At 37.4% G+C, this 14,251-nt stretch overlaps 1 non-coding gene across 1 annotated transcript; it reads left to right on the top strand.

Moving 5' to 3' along the window:
- The first annotated feature begins 3,670 nt into the window (after positions 1-3,670).
- LOC127099858 (small nucleolar RNA R71) lies at positions 3,671-3,777 on the top strand. Its single transcript, XR_007794325.1, has one exon. It is a non-coding gene; the product is annotated as a small nucleolar RNA R71 (small nucleolar RNA).
- The last annotated feature ends 10,474 nt before the right edge of the window (positions 3,778-14,251 follow it).

Genomic DNA, 14,251 nt, shown 5'->3' on the forward strand with positions numbered 1-14,251 from the left:
GCAGGTCTTGGATGTACTTGCATGTCCACCATAAGGGGCGGAGTGACAATGTTGGATTATATTTTCTACCTCTTCCTCGGGTATACACCGACGGAAAATACCATCGGGGCCTCTTTTAAAAAGTAAGGGGTCATCATAGAAGAATCGTTTCTTCTGCTGGTAGGATAAAGTAGGTGGAACTATTCCGGCAGCTAAATAATTGACGAGATCAGCGTACCACGGTGTAACAGATATAGCTAAGGTGGTTTCTACCTGTTTATCAGTGTTATTTTCTTCCAAAGTAGCTATAAGCTTATCGTACGAGAAATCATCGTTAATTGATGTTCTTTCCGGTTCAAGGTTCTCAAGTCTAGAGAGGTGATCTGCTACTACGTTTTCAGTTCCTTTCTTGTCTTTGATTTCCAAATCGAACTCTTGTAGCAACAGGATCCACCTTAGGAGTCTAGGTTTAGCATCCTTTTTGGTTAAGAGGTATTTGATAGCAGCGTGGTCAGTGTAGATGATTATTTTGGCTCCGACCAAGTAAGAACGAAATTTATCTAGCGCAAACACTACTGCTAGAAGTTCTTTCTCGGTTGTGGCGTAATTCATTTGTGCTTTATCTAGAGTTCTATTTGCGTAATATATAACATGAAGCTTTTTATCCTTTTGTTGTCCTAAAACAGCACCCACAGCGTAATCACTGGCATCACACATTATTTCGAATGGTTCGTTCCAATCTGGTGTCTGCATTATGGGTGCGGAGATCAATGCTTGTTTAAGCGTTTGGAATGCTTCTAAACATTTATTGTCGAATATGAATTCAGCATCCTTCATCAATAGCCTGGTTAAAGGTTTAGTTATTTTAGAGAAGTCTTTGATGAATCGTCGATAAAAACCGGCATGTCCTAAGAAGCTTCGTACTTCTCTCACAGTTTTCGGAGGTTGAAGGTTTTCGATTACCTCTATTTTGGCTTTGTCTACTTCCATTCCTCTGTTCGAGATGATGTGTCCTAAAACAATTCCTTCTTGTACCATAAAGTGGCATTTTTCCCAATTAAGTACTAGGTTTACTTTTACACATCGCTCTAGAACTCTTTCTAGGTTTTCAAGGCATTCTTCAAAGCTTTGTCCGCATACGGAAAAGTCATCCATAAATACTTCCATGATGTTTTCGAGAAAATCGGCGAATATTGCCATCATGCATCTTTGGAAGGTTGCAGGAGCATTACACAAGCCAAACGGCATTCGTCTATAAGCGAAGGTACCAAAAGGACATGTGAATGTTGTCTTTTCTTGGTCATCAGGATGAATTGGTATTTGAAAGAAACCTGAGTAACCGTCTAGATAACAGAAATGAGAATGTTTTGCTAATCGTTCTAACATCTGGTCAATGAATGGTAAAGGGAAATGATCTTTTCGGGTTGCTTTGTTTAGTTTCCTATAGTCAATGCACATTCTCCATCCCGATTTGATTCGTTTGGTTATAGTTTCTCCTTTTTCATTTGCAATGACTGTTATACCTCCTTTCTTTGGTACTACGTGTACAGGACTAACCCATTTGCTATCAGATATAGGATATATGATACCTGCCTCTAATAACTTGGTTATTTCCTTCTTCACTACCTCACTCAGGATCGGGTTTAGTCTCCTCTGGTGTTCCCTAGAAGTTTTACAGTCTTCTTCTAGCATGATGCGGTGCATACAGATAGAAGGACTTATTCCTTTAAGATCGGTGATGTTGTATCCTAGTGCGGTTGGATATTTTCTTAAGATATGCAGGAGTTTTTCTGTTTCGAGTCTTCCTAGGTCAGCATTAACTATCACTGGTCGTTCAAGTTCTAAGTCTAGGAATTCATATCTCAGATTTTTGGGAAGTGTTTTCAGGTCTAGGGTTGGTTTCTTAAGGCATTGCGTAGGGTCCGGTGTTATTGCCAAACATTGGTTAAGTTTGTCTTCTACAAGATAGTCAGATGATTTGTCTTTTTCTAACTCTGTTTCTTTTATGCATTCATCGATGATATCCATGAAGTAACATGTATCTTCTATTGCAGGTGCTTTCAAAAATTGGGAAAGAATGAACTCAATTTTCTCTTCTCCTACTTCGAAAGTGAGTCGTCCTCGTTTTACGTCTATGATTGCACCGGCAGTTGCTAAGAACGGTCTTCCCAGTATAATGGGTGTAACTTCATCTTCTCTAATATCCATAATTATAAAATCGGTTGGAATGTAGAATTGACCTATGCGTACTGGAACGTTTTCAAGAATTCCTACAGGATATCTGACGGAACGATCCGCTAGTTGCACAGGCATTTTAGTTGGTCTTAATTCTCCCATTTCCAGTCTCTTGCATATGGATAAAGGCATAACACTAATACCGGCTCCTAAATCGCATAAGGCTTTGTCAATGACAAATTTTCCTATGTGACAGGGTATAGAGAAACTACCTGGGTCTTTAAGTTTAGGAGGCATATTCTGGATTATAGCGCTACATTCAGCGGTGAGTGTAACGGTTTCGCTATCTTCAAGTTTCCTTTTATTAGAAAGAATTTCTTTCAAGAACTTGGCATATGAGGGCATCTGCGTAATAGCTTCTGTAAACGGAATTGTAACGTTTAATTGTTTTAGTAGGTCAACAAATTTTTTGAATTGGCCTGCATCTTTGGTTTTAATAAGCCTTTGAGGGTAAGGGATAGGTGGTTTATAAGGTGGTGGAGGTACATAAGGTTCCTTCTTTTCTACGGTTTCCTTATTACTCTCTTCCTTTTCCTTAGGTTCACTTTCTTCAGTTGACTTTTCAGAGTTTTGGTTTTCTATCCTTGGATCAGACGGTCCTTCCACTTCCGTTCCACTTCTCAGTATAATTGCGTGAGCGTGGCTTCTCGGGTTAGGTTGGGGTTGGCCAGGAAATGTACCAGTTGGGGCAGCAGTAGGTGCTTGTTGTTGAGCTACTTGTGATATTTGCGTTTCCAGCATTTTGTTATGGGTAGCCAGGGCATCTACTTTACTTGCTAGTTGTTTAATTTGTTCGCCAGTGTGTACATTCTGGTTTAAGAAATCTTTATTGGTTTACTGTTGAGAGGCTATAAAGTTTTCCATCATGATTTCCAAGTTGGATTTCCTAGGGGCGTTATTGTTAGGTGTAGATGGGATCGGCTTTTGATATCCTGGAGGTATAGCTGGGGCTTGATTTGGAGATTGTCCAGGTGCGTATAAAGCGTTATTACTCTTATATGAAAAATTGGGATGATTCTTCCAATTTGAGTTATAGGTATGCGAGTAGGGGCTTCCTTGAGCATAGTTTACTTGCTCCGCTTGGATTCCTGTTAGGAGTTGACAATCTGCAGGAGTGTGACCTTGGATTCCACAGACTTCGCAATTCTGAGTTATGGCTACCACGATGGCTGGGGGTGATACATTTAAACTTTCAATTTTCTGGACCAGAGCATCCACTTTTGCATTAACATGATCAAGGTTACTTATCTCGTACATGCCAGTTTTCGTTTGAGGTTTTTCCACCATTGTTCGTTCGCTTCCCCACTGATAGTGGTTTTGAGCCATGCTTTCGATAAGTTGGTAAGCGTCAGCATATGGTTTGTTCATTAGTGCACCACCTGCGGCGGCATCTATTGTTAACCTCGTGTTGTACAAGAGACCATTATAGAAGGTATGAATTACTAACCAGTCTTCTAAACCATGGTGTGGACAAAGTCTTATCATGTCTTTGTATCTTTCCCATGCTTCGAAAAGAGACTCGTTATCTTTCTGTTTAAATCCATTTATCTGGGCTCTTAACATAGCTGTTTTGCTTGGCAGAAAATATCGGGCAAGAAAAACTTTCTTCAACTCGTTCCATGTGGTGACTGAGTTGGAAGGAAGAGATTGAAGCCATCTTCTAGCGCTATCTCTTAACGAGAAAGGAAAAAGACGAAGTCGAATAGCCTCTGAAGTGACACCATTAGCTTTAACAGTATCAGCGTATTGGACAAATACGGATAAATGAAGGTTTGGATCCTCGGTAGGATTTCCAGAGAATTGGTTCTGTTGCACTGCCTGCAACAGTGAAGGAATAAGTTCAAAGTTGTTTGCTTCGATTGCGGGTGGAGCAATACTCGAATGCGGCTCATCTTGCGATGGAGCGGCGTAATCTCGAAGAGCACGAGCTGGTTCTGCCATCTCGGGTATCGAAGGGAAAATATTTTTGAAATCAGGAAGTTCGACAGGAGGGAGATTGTTTGCAGCACGATATTCCCGAATTCGTCGTAAGACTCAGAGATATAGTTCGATATCGTTGATTCGTAAGTAGAACGGCTCGCCTTGTGAGCGAGTGTGTGGCATACAAATCAACGAAAGAAAGAAAAGAAAAAGAAAAGCCTTAGTCTCTACAGCGTAACAGAAGAGTTACGATATCGACTAAATAAAAGTCCCCGGCAACGGCGCCAAAAACTTGATCGCGACTTTATGAGTCGAATTTGGGGTACAAACTGCAAGTGCACAGTTCTATCGCGTATTTTTAAAAGATATCGATCCCACAGGGACTTATGAATCGATATACCGTTTTCTAAGGTTACTTCGTAAAGCTAAGGCGGATAATACTTTGATTGTTCGGGGGAAAAGTTAAAACTAAAAATAAGATCTAAATTAAATATCAATTAAACGGATATCGGTATGCAGTTCGTCGTAATTAGGGAATCAATTCTTCGTTGGTTTCTTGGTTTTAAAATAAATCTTTTCAGTTGACACTATTGTTTAAAAGTCTTATCTCAAACTCTCGCTCTGTTGAATAAACTATGATTTTATATTAACATAGTTGTCACTTATTAGTTAAGTCAAAAACCACTTTTTGAAAACAATAGAATCCGTAGAAACTCTTTTTAAGAAAACACTAATCGTTTAAACACCCTCGTCTCAAACTCTCGCTCTGTTGACTTAGATTATATGATTAAACTTAAATGCTTAACTCTCGTCCTCACATTTAACCTTTAAAAATACTTTTTGAAAAAGATTAGAATTTAATTAACTCTAACAATTGCTTTCGCCCTGATTTAGAATTAATGTCCAATTTACACTATCCAGTTAAAAACTCAAACTCTCGTTCTATTGATTTTAACTTCTTTATGTCTTTTACTTTCGTACAAAAACCTTGTTATTAAACCTGTAAATTGGGACCATAAAAAGAGTGACTTTATTTTTAAACGTAATTTAACCAACTTAGTTTCGATTCCTTCATTCCGCTTACTTTACATACCGATACCTAAATAAATTAGCCAGACATACTAAACAGATCTAAACAATCAGCATGCATAAATAATTTCATCTCAGGCAGATAACATAAATAAACAGTAAAACAAAGCATATATAAATTCAAACTATAATTAAAGAACCTGAGTAATTAAATAGCAGTCTTGAACATTCCACCACAGACCGGTTGGATTTGTTCTTGAATTCTTCAACCGGACAGGAAAATAAAATTGAAGGAATAAAAATCTAGGGTCTAACGTAAGGTTAGATCTAGTGAAAGGTACACAATAGTTTCCGGTGTAGAAACTACTGTGCGAAAAATTAAGTAATTGCTGAAAAGGAAAATAGAAATTGCAAAGGAAATAATATAAAAGTTGTAAAAATAATGCTGTAAAAATACTTATGCTGCTGGAAGAGAAAAAGTGCGAAAAAGAGAAAACAGCGAAGAAGAAAAAACGTGGAACCTCTAGGGTTTTCCGTAAGGTTACTATTTATATTGGTCACTTGTTGTAACTGTTTCTAAAGGTATTCCGCGTCAAAGGTCTTCACGTGGGAAATGGTCAGGCGTGCAAATAGGCCTCAACGTCTCTGAAGCCAAAAATATAGGAGACTGGTGTGACGTCCGTCACACCATGTGTTACGCTCGTAACACAAGTGGGTAAAGCGTGACGCTCGTCACAGCCTTTGTGACGCTCGTCACAGGTGCAACGCCTGTGCTTTTGGGCTGGGCTTTGGCTTTTGATATTTGCTTATTTCCATTCCTTTTTCACCTCCTTTTCTTCCTTTTTCACTTGTGCTTCAAATAAACTACCTGGGATAAATAGAAAGAAAATACTGAGTAATATCGAATAAAATGAAATAAATTGAAGTAAATAATAGTATAATTTAATTAAATTGAGTCCTAGAATGTTATATCATTTCATGTTATCAGTAAATTCTTGATCAAAATGATAAATGAAGATCATGGGGACCCATATATGATGTCTCGAGCCAATGTGAACCACCTATTGATTAATCTCATTGCATTGAGGGTCTCAAACCCTAGATACGAGCTTGATGAGGCATTGGTGAATGCACACACTACCTATAAAAGAAGTAAAATTATACATAGACATATTTTTGGTATTTTGTTAGTAGATAATAAAAAACAAAGTATGATACAATCAAAAGTGCTTGGTGATCTTTCCCAATGCAAAACCAATGAATAAGAGGTAAGGAGGATGCCAAGGTGTGATCCCAAAGCCAATGCAAATGATGAGATAGCATGAGGGGTCTTAGGCTCAAAATTGGGGTCTTACAGCTGCCACTATTTAAGGATATTCTAACTGAGGATGTGAAGATTAAAATCTTCGTATCAACTCAGTAGAATGGACTTAAATAACAACATCTAGAAACAAATTTTGGTCTCTAAGAGACCTCATGATGCATATGATATAAATGTTAAAATAATCTTCGTGGGGAAAATATTGCCACAAAGGAAAAGAATCCGGAGAGACTGAAAGTCCACAGGAGCATGATGCTTTCCATAAGGAAAACTCACTGGGGAGAGAAAGACTTTGGGGGGATAAAAAAAGTTGTGCGTAGGCCAAGCTACGTCTTAAAAACTGCCGAAGACACGAGGGAAGTTTCCATGAAAATAAATCAATGGAAGGACTCAGTTGGGGATAAGGGAAAATCTGCATGGGAAACAGGTAGATTAGAACAAAGCTGAAATACTCGAATTAAACAGGGAAAGGCGATTCCAGTAAGGAAATACACACTCAAACTCAACAGGGGAAGGATGAACTTGAACACAGGAGTACCAAACATATATTATCTATTACCGATTACTGGGTAGGAAGATAACATTCTCTGACAGAGGGATATCCGTTACCGATTAGGGTAAACATATCAAGGATGACGCGCTGAGGAGAAAAAGGTATATTCATTACCTGTTACTGGGTAAGAATAACCTGCTGGGGAAAAGATCAAATAGGATTTATAACTACCGGTTACTGGGAAGAAGACCAAAAACAGATTATCCGTCACTGGTTAAAGTGAACATATCAAGGATAACTCAAAGGAAGAGTATTTGTCATCGGTTAGGATGAAAATATCAAGGATAGACTTCCGGGGAGAAATAGGAATTATATCTATCAAATACTGGATAGAATACTAAAGAGAGAATATCCATCACCGGTTAGGATGAACATATCAAGGATAGCCTCAGACGGGAAAGATAAAATAGAAATTACAACTACCAGCTACTAGGTAGAATACCAATGAGAGAATACCTGTCACTGGTTAGGATGAACATATCAAGGATAAACTCAGCAGGGGAAAGTAGGAATTACAACTATTGGTTACTGGGTAGAATACCAAAAAGGGGGAGAAAATCCGTCAATGGTTAAAGTGAACATATCAAGGATAGGCTCTCTGGGAATAAAAATAGGGATTTCAACTACCTTTTTATTAGGTAGAAAACCACAAAAGGAAGAATATCGCCACCGGTTAGGATGAACATATCAAGGATAGACTGCCTAGGGAAATGTGAAAAAAATTCCATTAGGGAAAGCAAAGGGAATATATTACATTTTACCGGGTATTGGGCAAAAGTAAAGTACTCAAAAGTCGATAAGAATATTACCAGTTATTGGGTAATAGACTCTCAGGGGACCAAAATATATATCTAGGTAATAGCTAGAAAGAAATAGTCAAACAAAGACTCAACCCAATGAGGATATAACTCAAGAGGAGTGGTTCCATCCAGATAATTAATTGGGGAGGAAATTGAAATAATACTCATCCACGAGGAAATAACTCAGTGGGGAAATGAGAAAGGTTAAACTTCTTATGTTTAAAGCGGTTGACACTCTACAATTGAAGGAGGACAGACACACCAAATCTGCATAGGTAAATGATATTCCCAAAGCAGGGGATTAGAATAAAGAATCAAATGCGATAGGATGCATAATGAAACATCGGATGTTGTGTTTTATGCATGAATATGCATGTATATGATTATGATTATGTTGACAAAATAACACAAAGGATACAAATAACAAAGATTTGAATCACTGCTGCAACACTTGGCTAATCTCAACAAGATGGAAACACCAACTGGAGAAAATGCTAGGGATGAAAATAAATCATCTAGCCCTAAATAAATCAACTCTAGCTGAGAAAGTCATGGAGAACATGCTTCCAATCAATCACGATAAACTTTACGAGGAGAGAGAGTATTGTTGAAGGATGATTAACCAAACATGCCGAGGATAGAGAAAATATTTTCTGAGGATCAAATTGTCAACACTACAGGGAAATTTAGGTCAACACCATTGCTCAAAATCCAATACTACCGGGAACGAGGGATCTTCAAAATAGAAAATGAACTCCGTCGGGGAACACAAGAGGTAAAATTCTGCACGGGGATATAAGAAAATTACTGAGGATGCCATGGCCAAGATCGTTGCATTCCTCAAATTCTTCTTGGAAATTGAGAAATAAACCAATTCCAAGGCAAAGATAACCGGGTCTGATTCACACCAAGGAGAAACTGTCGAGGTTATACAACACAAATAATGAAAATGGAAACCAATTAAAGGTTCCTGATCCCTATGGTCCAATCACAAACTAGGAGGATATAAAACATGAGCACCTCAGCTAGGGAACATGAATTTGCAAAGAGGACCGATCACCAACTCGACTCTACTAGGGATGTGACCCACCAACTCAGTTGGGGAGATGGGATTAATTGGGGAGAATCCCATCAACCGTGTTGGGGATAAATGACGAACTGCTGGGGAGGAGAATATTTACCAAACCAACTGCTTGGGGAAGACTAACAATGCTTCACACTTCAAGACTTACCTATTCTCAGATTGCTGTTGACGTTCCTTACTAAAATCGATTATTCTTTACGTGATTGTTTTTATTATTTTAAGAAAAACAATTATTCATTAATTTAAAATTATCATCATAAAAATTCAATTTTATTTAGCAGAAATAAATAAGAATAAAAATAATTGGACAAAAGCTCAACTTTATTTAATAGAATGGTAGTTCGTAAATGACGAGACTCCATAGATCTTTACAAAGTTTGAAAATGGTAATTTACATGGAAAATGGCTACATTGAATACAATGACCACTACTCTTCCTACCAAATTCAATATCCATTGTGCTTGCCTTCAGTTGAGAATGATGAGTCAAAACCAAATGATTTGCTCAAAACCGCTTCCATGATTAGGACCAACCGAATGCAGTTAATTGCCAAAATCCCTAATTTTTCCCTAGATTTACCCAAGGTGGGGTACTCAATCTACCGGGATAAATTTTATTTTATGTCTCTATTTTTTACCTGGATCGCCCTTTCGGGTTTTCAACTTAGCGAGTTGTTCTTTTTTTTTTTAGGCAAAGTATTTCTTGACTGCATCAACATTCACAAGACGCATGAACTCTTCACCATCCATAGTTGTAAGAATCAAAACACCATCTGAAAAGGCTCTTTTGACAACATATGAACCTTCATAATTAGGAGTCCATTTTCCCTTAGCATCAGGTTTGAAAGATAGAATCTTCTTGAGCACGAGGTCACCTTCTCTAAACACATGAGGCCAAACCTTCTTATCAAAAGCTTTCTTCATTCTTTGCTGATATAACTGACCATGACACATGGCAATTAATCTCTTTTCTTCAATCAAATTCAACTAATCATATTTGGTCTGGCACCATTCAGCTTCTGCCAACTTGGCTTCCATCAAAACACGTAATGATGGGATCTCAACCTCCACGGGGAGCAGAGCTTCCATACCATAAACAAGAGAGAAAGGGTTTGCCCCTGTTGAAGTGCGAATGGATGTACGGTACCCATGCAAAGCAAATGGGAACATCTCATTCCAATCCTTGTATGTCACAACCATCTTCTGAATGATCTTCTTAATATTCTTATTCGTAACTTAAACAACCCCATTCATCTTGGGTCTTTAGGGAGAATAATTATGATGTATAATTGTAAGACCCCAATTTTGACCCTAAGATTCCTCGTGCAATTTCATCATCTGCACTAGCATTGGGATCATGCCTTGACATCCTCCTTACCCCTCTTTCATTGGGTTTGTTTTGGGAGAGATCACCAAGTACTTTGTGATTTTATCATACTTGTATATTATCATTTTACTAACCAAAATACCAAAAATATGTTGTTGCATTTTCCTAACTCTTTTGTAGGAAGCGCATGATCTCCATTGATCTATCAAGTTCATATCTAGGGTTTGAGACCCTCATGACAAAGAGCACAACCATGGATTGATACAAGAATGTTTATAAGCACCATATATGAGTCCCAATGATCTCTACATGTTATATTGATAAAGTTTTCTTCAAGAGTTTGAGGGTGATTTGCCTTGGACACCCTAGTTTGACTGGGTATCTTGAGTATTCTAAAATAAGCTATTTCACCCATTGATCAAATTTCTTAAGGGACACTTCAAATTTCATCATCTTATGGATATATGATCTACCATGAGCCTAGAAAGTCAAGAGAATTGAAGATTAGCAAGTTGGTTGATGGTGGTTGGCTAGATGAATTCATCTGATCAAAACTGGGTCTCCCTAGACCCTATATCCTACAATTTTCACCATATGAAAATGATTACAAGAGAAAACTTACTCTAAATGACATTCCAAACAACGTTTATGTTGAGACCTAGATCTAGTTTTGCTTGGAAAATTATTTTCTATGTTGAAACACTATAGGTCATTTTGTCTAAACCCTAATTTGAAAGTCAACTTCCCAAGGCCATAACTTGCTCAATTTTTATGAGATGAAAGATTTACAAGTTTCAAAATCATATTCAAGATGTCTACTTTAACTTTTATGTTTGGAGTGGGAGCTAATTCAACTTTTTTGAGCATGTGATATGAGAATACATTATAGGTCACTTTTGACCTATACCATTGAACAAGTGATTTTTCCAAACTTCAAAAATGCATAACTCTATCATTTCAAATCCAAATTACATGAAATTGGTGACCATTTTGAAGGTATTTTAAATGGTTACAATTATGATGAAGACACGTTTCTCATTTGAAGCTCATATAAAAAGTTAAGCAAGGTGGAATATTGAGACATATGGCCTGACACTTAAAAAAAAATTTGATATGTCAAAAATTTCCAAACTTCCACCTCAAATTTCTTCATGTTCCAAGCTCTAAATGAAAAAGTGTTGAACATGAAAGTTATTCCTCTTGATCTCACCTTTTCAAAGAGCTCAAATCCATTCATTTTGGACAAGGAATGCATAGGCTGCGTATGGCTTGAACATGGTATCATCACTTGGCAAGGATCAAATTTGAAATCTTCATGAACACTTGTCTTGCAATCCAAGTTGAATTCAGACTATCTCACACTCATTTGTGGACTTAGGGCAATGATTTTATGGGCCTATGCGCGCCCATGCACCCATGCATCATCAATACCAAATTTGGAAAGTGGATTTCAAGTGTGCAAAAAGCAATGGTGTCAGCTATAAATAGAGCCTCATATGCTCAACATTTGACACACATTGACGCCAACTTTGATCCCCTAACTCTAACCCTCATATTGCAAAGGATAATCCTGATAAATTCACTTGAATTTGAGTTTGAATTTCCACTGTTTTGAAATTAAAATCTCCAGGGATCCACAACCTTTTGAGCATTCAATCCTTCTTCTGCAAGCATTTGGAGTGAGATCAAGCATGAGCAAGAGCAAGATCAGTTGAATCAGACCTCCATTGGAGGTATTTTCCAGAAATTTTGATCTTTTCGATTATCTCTAATTCTTGCTCAATCCTATTGATTCTTTGGTTGTCTAAAGTCCTACAAATGTAGGCAAGAAGATTGAGTTGCTTTGAGGCCAAATCGAAGCAACTCAGTTCATGTACCTCAAATTTCAACTCCATGTATCTCTAAATATACTTGGAGTTAGAGTGAATCGAGGCTAGATTCGAGCTCAGTGCAATTTTTACTTTGAAATCATGTCATTGTTTTTAATTTTGGTGATGGTTGAAGGTGGACCAGTCCGGTGAGGTCCACCGGAGAAGAAGACCTGAGCTACAACTCTGGCTGTGTGTTGGCACGTCTCCAACCATATGATCCATTTAATTTGTTTTAATCCCGAGCGTTCTTTTTGAATACCAACTGTGTGGCGTGCTTGTAGCGGGGTATTCATTACCTTTAAATTTATTGACTAAATCAAGAGTAAGCATACAATTCGAGTCGCCACCGCACTTCTATTTATCCAAAGGAAAGGTTAGAAAGCGAACAAAAACCAAGTAAGAAGTTTTATCAAATCAAAAACTAATAAAAATGTCAGAGATCTGGGTAAGGGGGTTGGTTATGCAATGGGAAGGTTTTAAGCACCCAAAACATCCTTAGTACTCTAAGGGAGCCCTTTTTGCAAAGATGTATTGTAGGTTAGTATTTGTGAAAATATTTGTGCAAACATGATTGGGGAGATGAGAAAAGAATATACAAATTATTTACAATTTTGTTGTTTGAATGGATAAACCCATTGCCTACGTACCATCACAAAGGTAGGATCAAAACCTCGTAGTTCGGGGTAAAAATCTCAAAACAAGTTGGTGAATTGATTTGTCAAAAACCCTAAGGTCTTTTGTTATCAAAGGGAGAAAACGCAACCTAAACCAACAATCCACCATGTGAGGAGAGCTTCAATATACTAGTGAGGGATCCACCCTATAATAAGTATGGAAGACTTATAGTCCAATCACTAAGGATAAGGTGAGGTTTACATCAACCATTATGATGACTCAAACCTATGGCTAATGTTTATGCAAAAGTTTTTAATCAAAGGTGGTCATTGGAACCACAAAAGATCACTTGAAGTGAGTTGGATTTACAAATTGGAAGTATTCACAAAATGAGGTCAAAGTATGAATTAGAGTTCATTTATAATGAGTATTAGTGAAAAGAGTTTGAAAAGATCAAAGGCATATGGCCTAGGTTTCTAGTTTGAAAACAATGTCAATGTTTGCACAAAATGAGTTTGACTTAGGTTAGAGTGGAGAGAAGAAGAGAAGGGCTAGTCCTAAACATGCAAAGATGAGAGAAGAGATAAAACCCTTAGATTTCCTTTCTTGAGATCATAAAGATGATTCAAGATGCTCCTTTCCTTTGGACTTAGCAAGCAACAAGCAATCGAAATAATTAAACATTCAAGCTCCTAGGATCTCCATTTGGCTTGTCTCTCTTAACTTGGTTACTCATGACAATGGTCCTCCTTACTATCTTAAGCTTGGAATCCCTATCACACAAGAACAAACAATTAAAAAATTCACAATGCAATAAGAGGAATGGACAAACAATGAGTTTAAATTAGAGGTCCTTTCAAGTCAACTTTCAAAATTTAGCATTCTAAAGGCATGAGGCCTAGTTGCTCTTCAACAAGTTTAGCATTCTAAAGGCATGAGGTCTAGTTGCTCTTGAACTCCATTAAACATAGGTAAGGTCCTAATTCTAAGTCCTTTCTCCTTTTTGCATTGGGTTCAAATGAGCAACAATCACAAAACAAACACAAAGCAACAATATATTTACATACAATCATAAGCTCAAATGAGCAAAAGGAAAATGGCATAAACATAAACATGAGCTCAAATGAGCAAAGGGAAAAGACAATATGAATAAATGAGCAAGAAATTAAATTGCATTAAAGTAAATTGCAAGAATTAAATGCTTGAATTAAAAGTTAGTAATTAGTAGTTAGTGTTAGTGTGCCATAAGGCAATTTAGCGCTATGTTAAGCAATCGTAAGTGGACTAATGTAGTAATCACACCTATCTGAGGCCGGTCAATAAAACTATAGGCAAATAAACACAAGTTAGAGATCATGACTAGTAAGCCAAGCTCCTACAACTTGCCATGCCAAAAGAAAATAAGGAAAGTCCTTGTATGGATTTTAAGTTTTTTGCTTGACCAAGAAGCAACCTATCTTGGACACAAAGTAATTCACTTGACATTTGATAAAATCGAATTTGATTTGGATCAAAGAA

Source organism: Lathyrus oleraceus, chromosome 6 (assembly GCF_024323335.1).
Source record: "Lathyrus oleraceus cultivar Zhongwan6 chromosome 6, CAAS_Psat_ZW6_1.0, whole genome shotgun sequence".
Taxonomy (NCBI): Eukaryota; Viridiplantae; Streptophyta; class Magnoliopsida; order Fabales; family Fabaceae; genus Lathyrus; species Lathyrus oleraceus.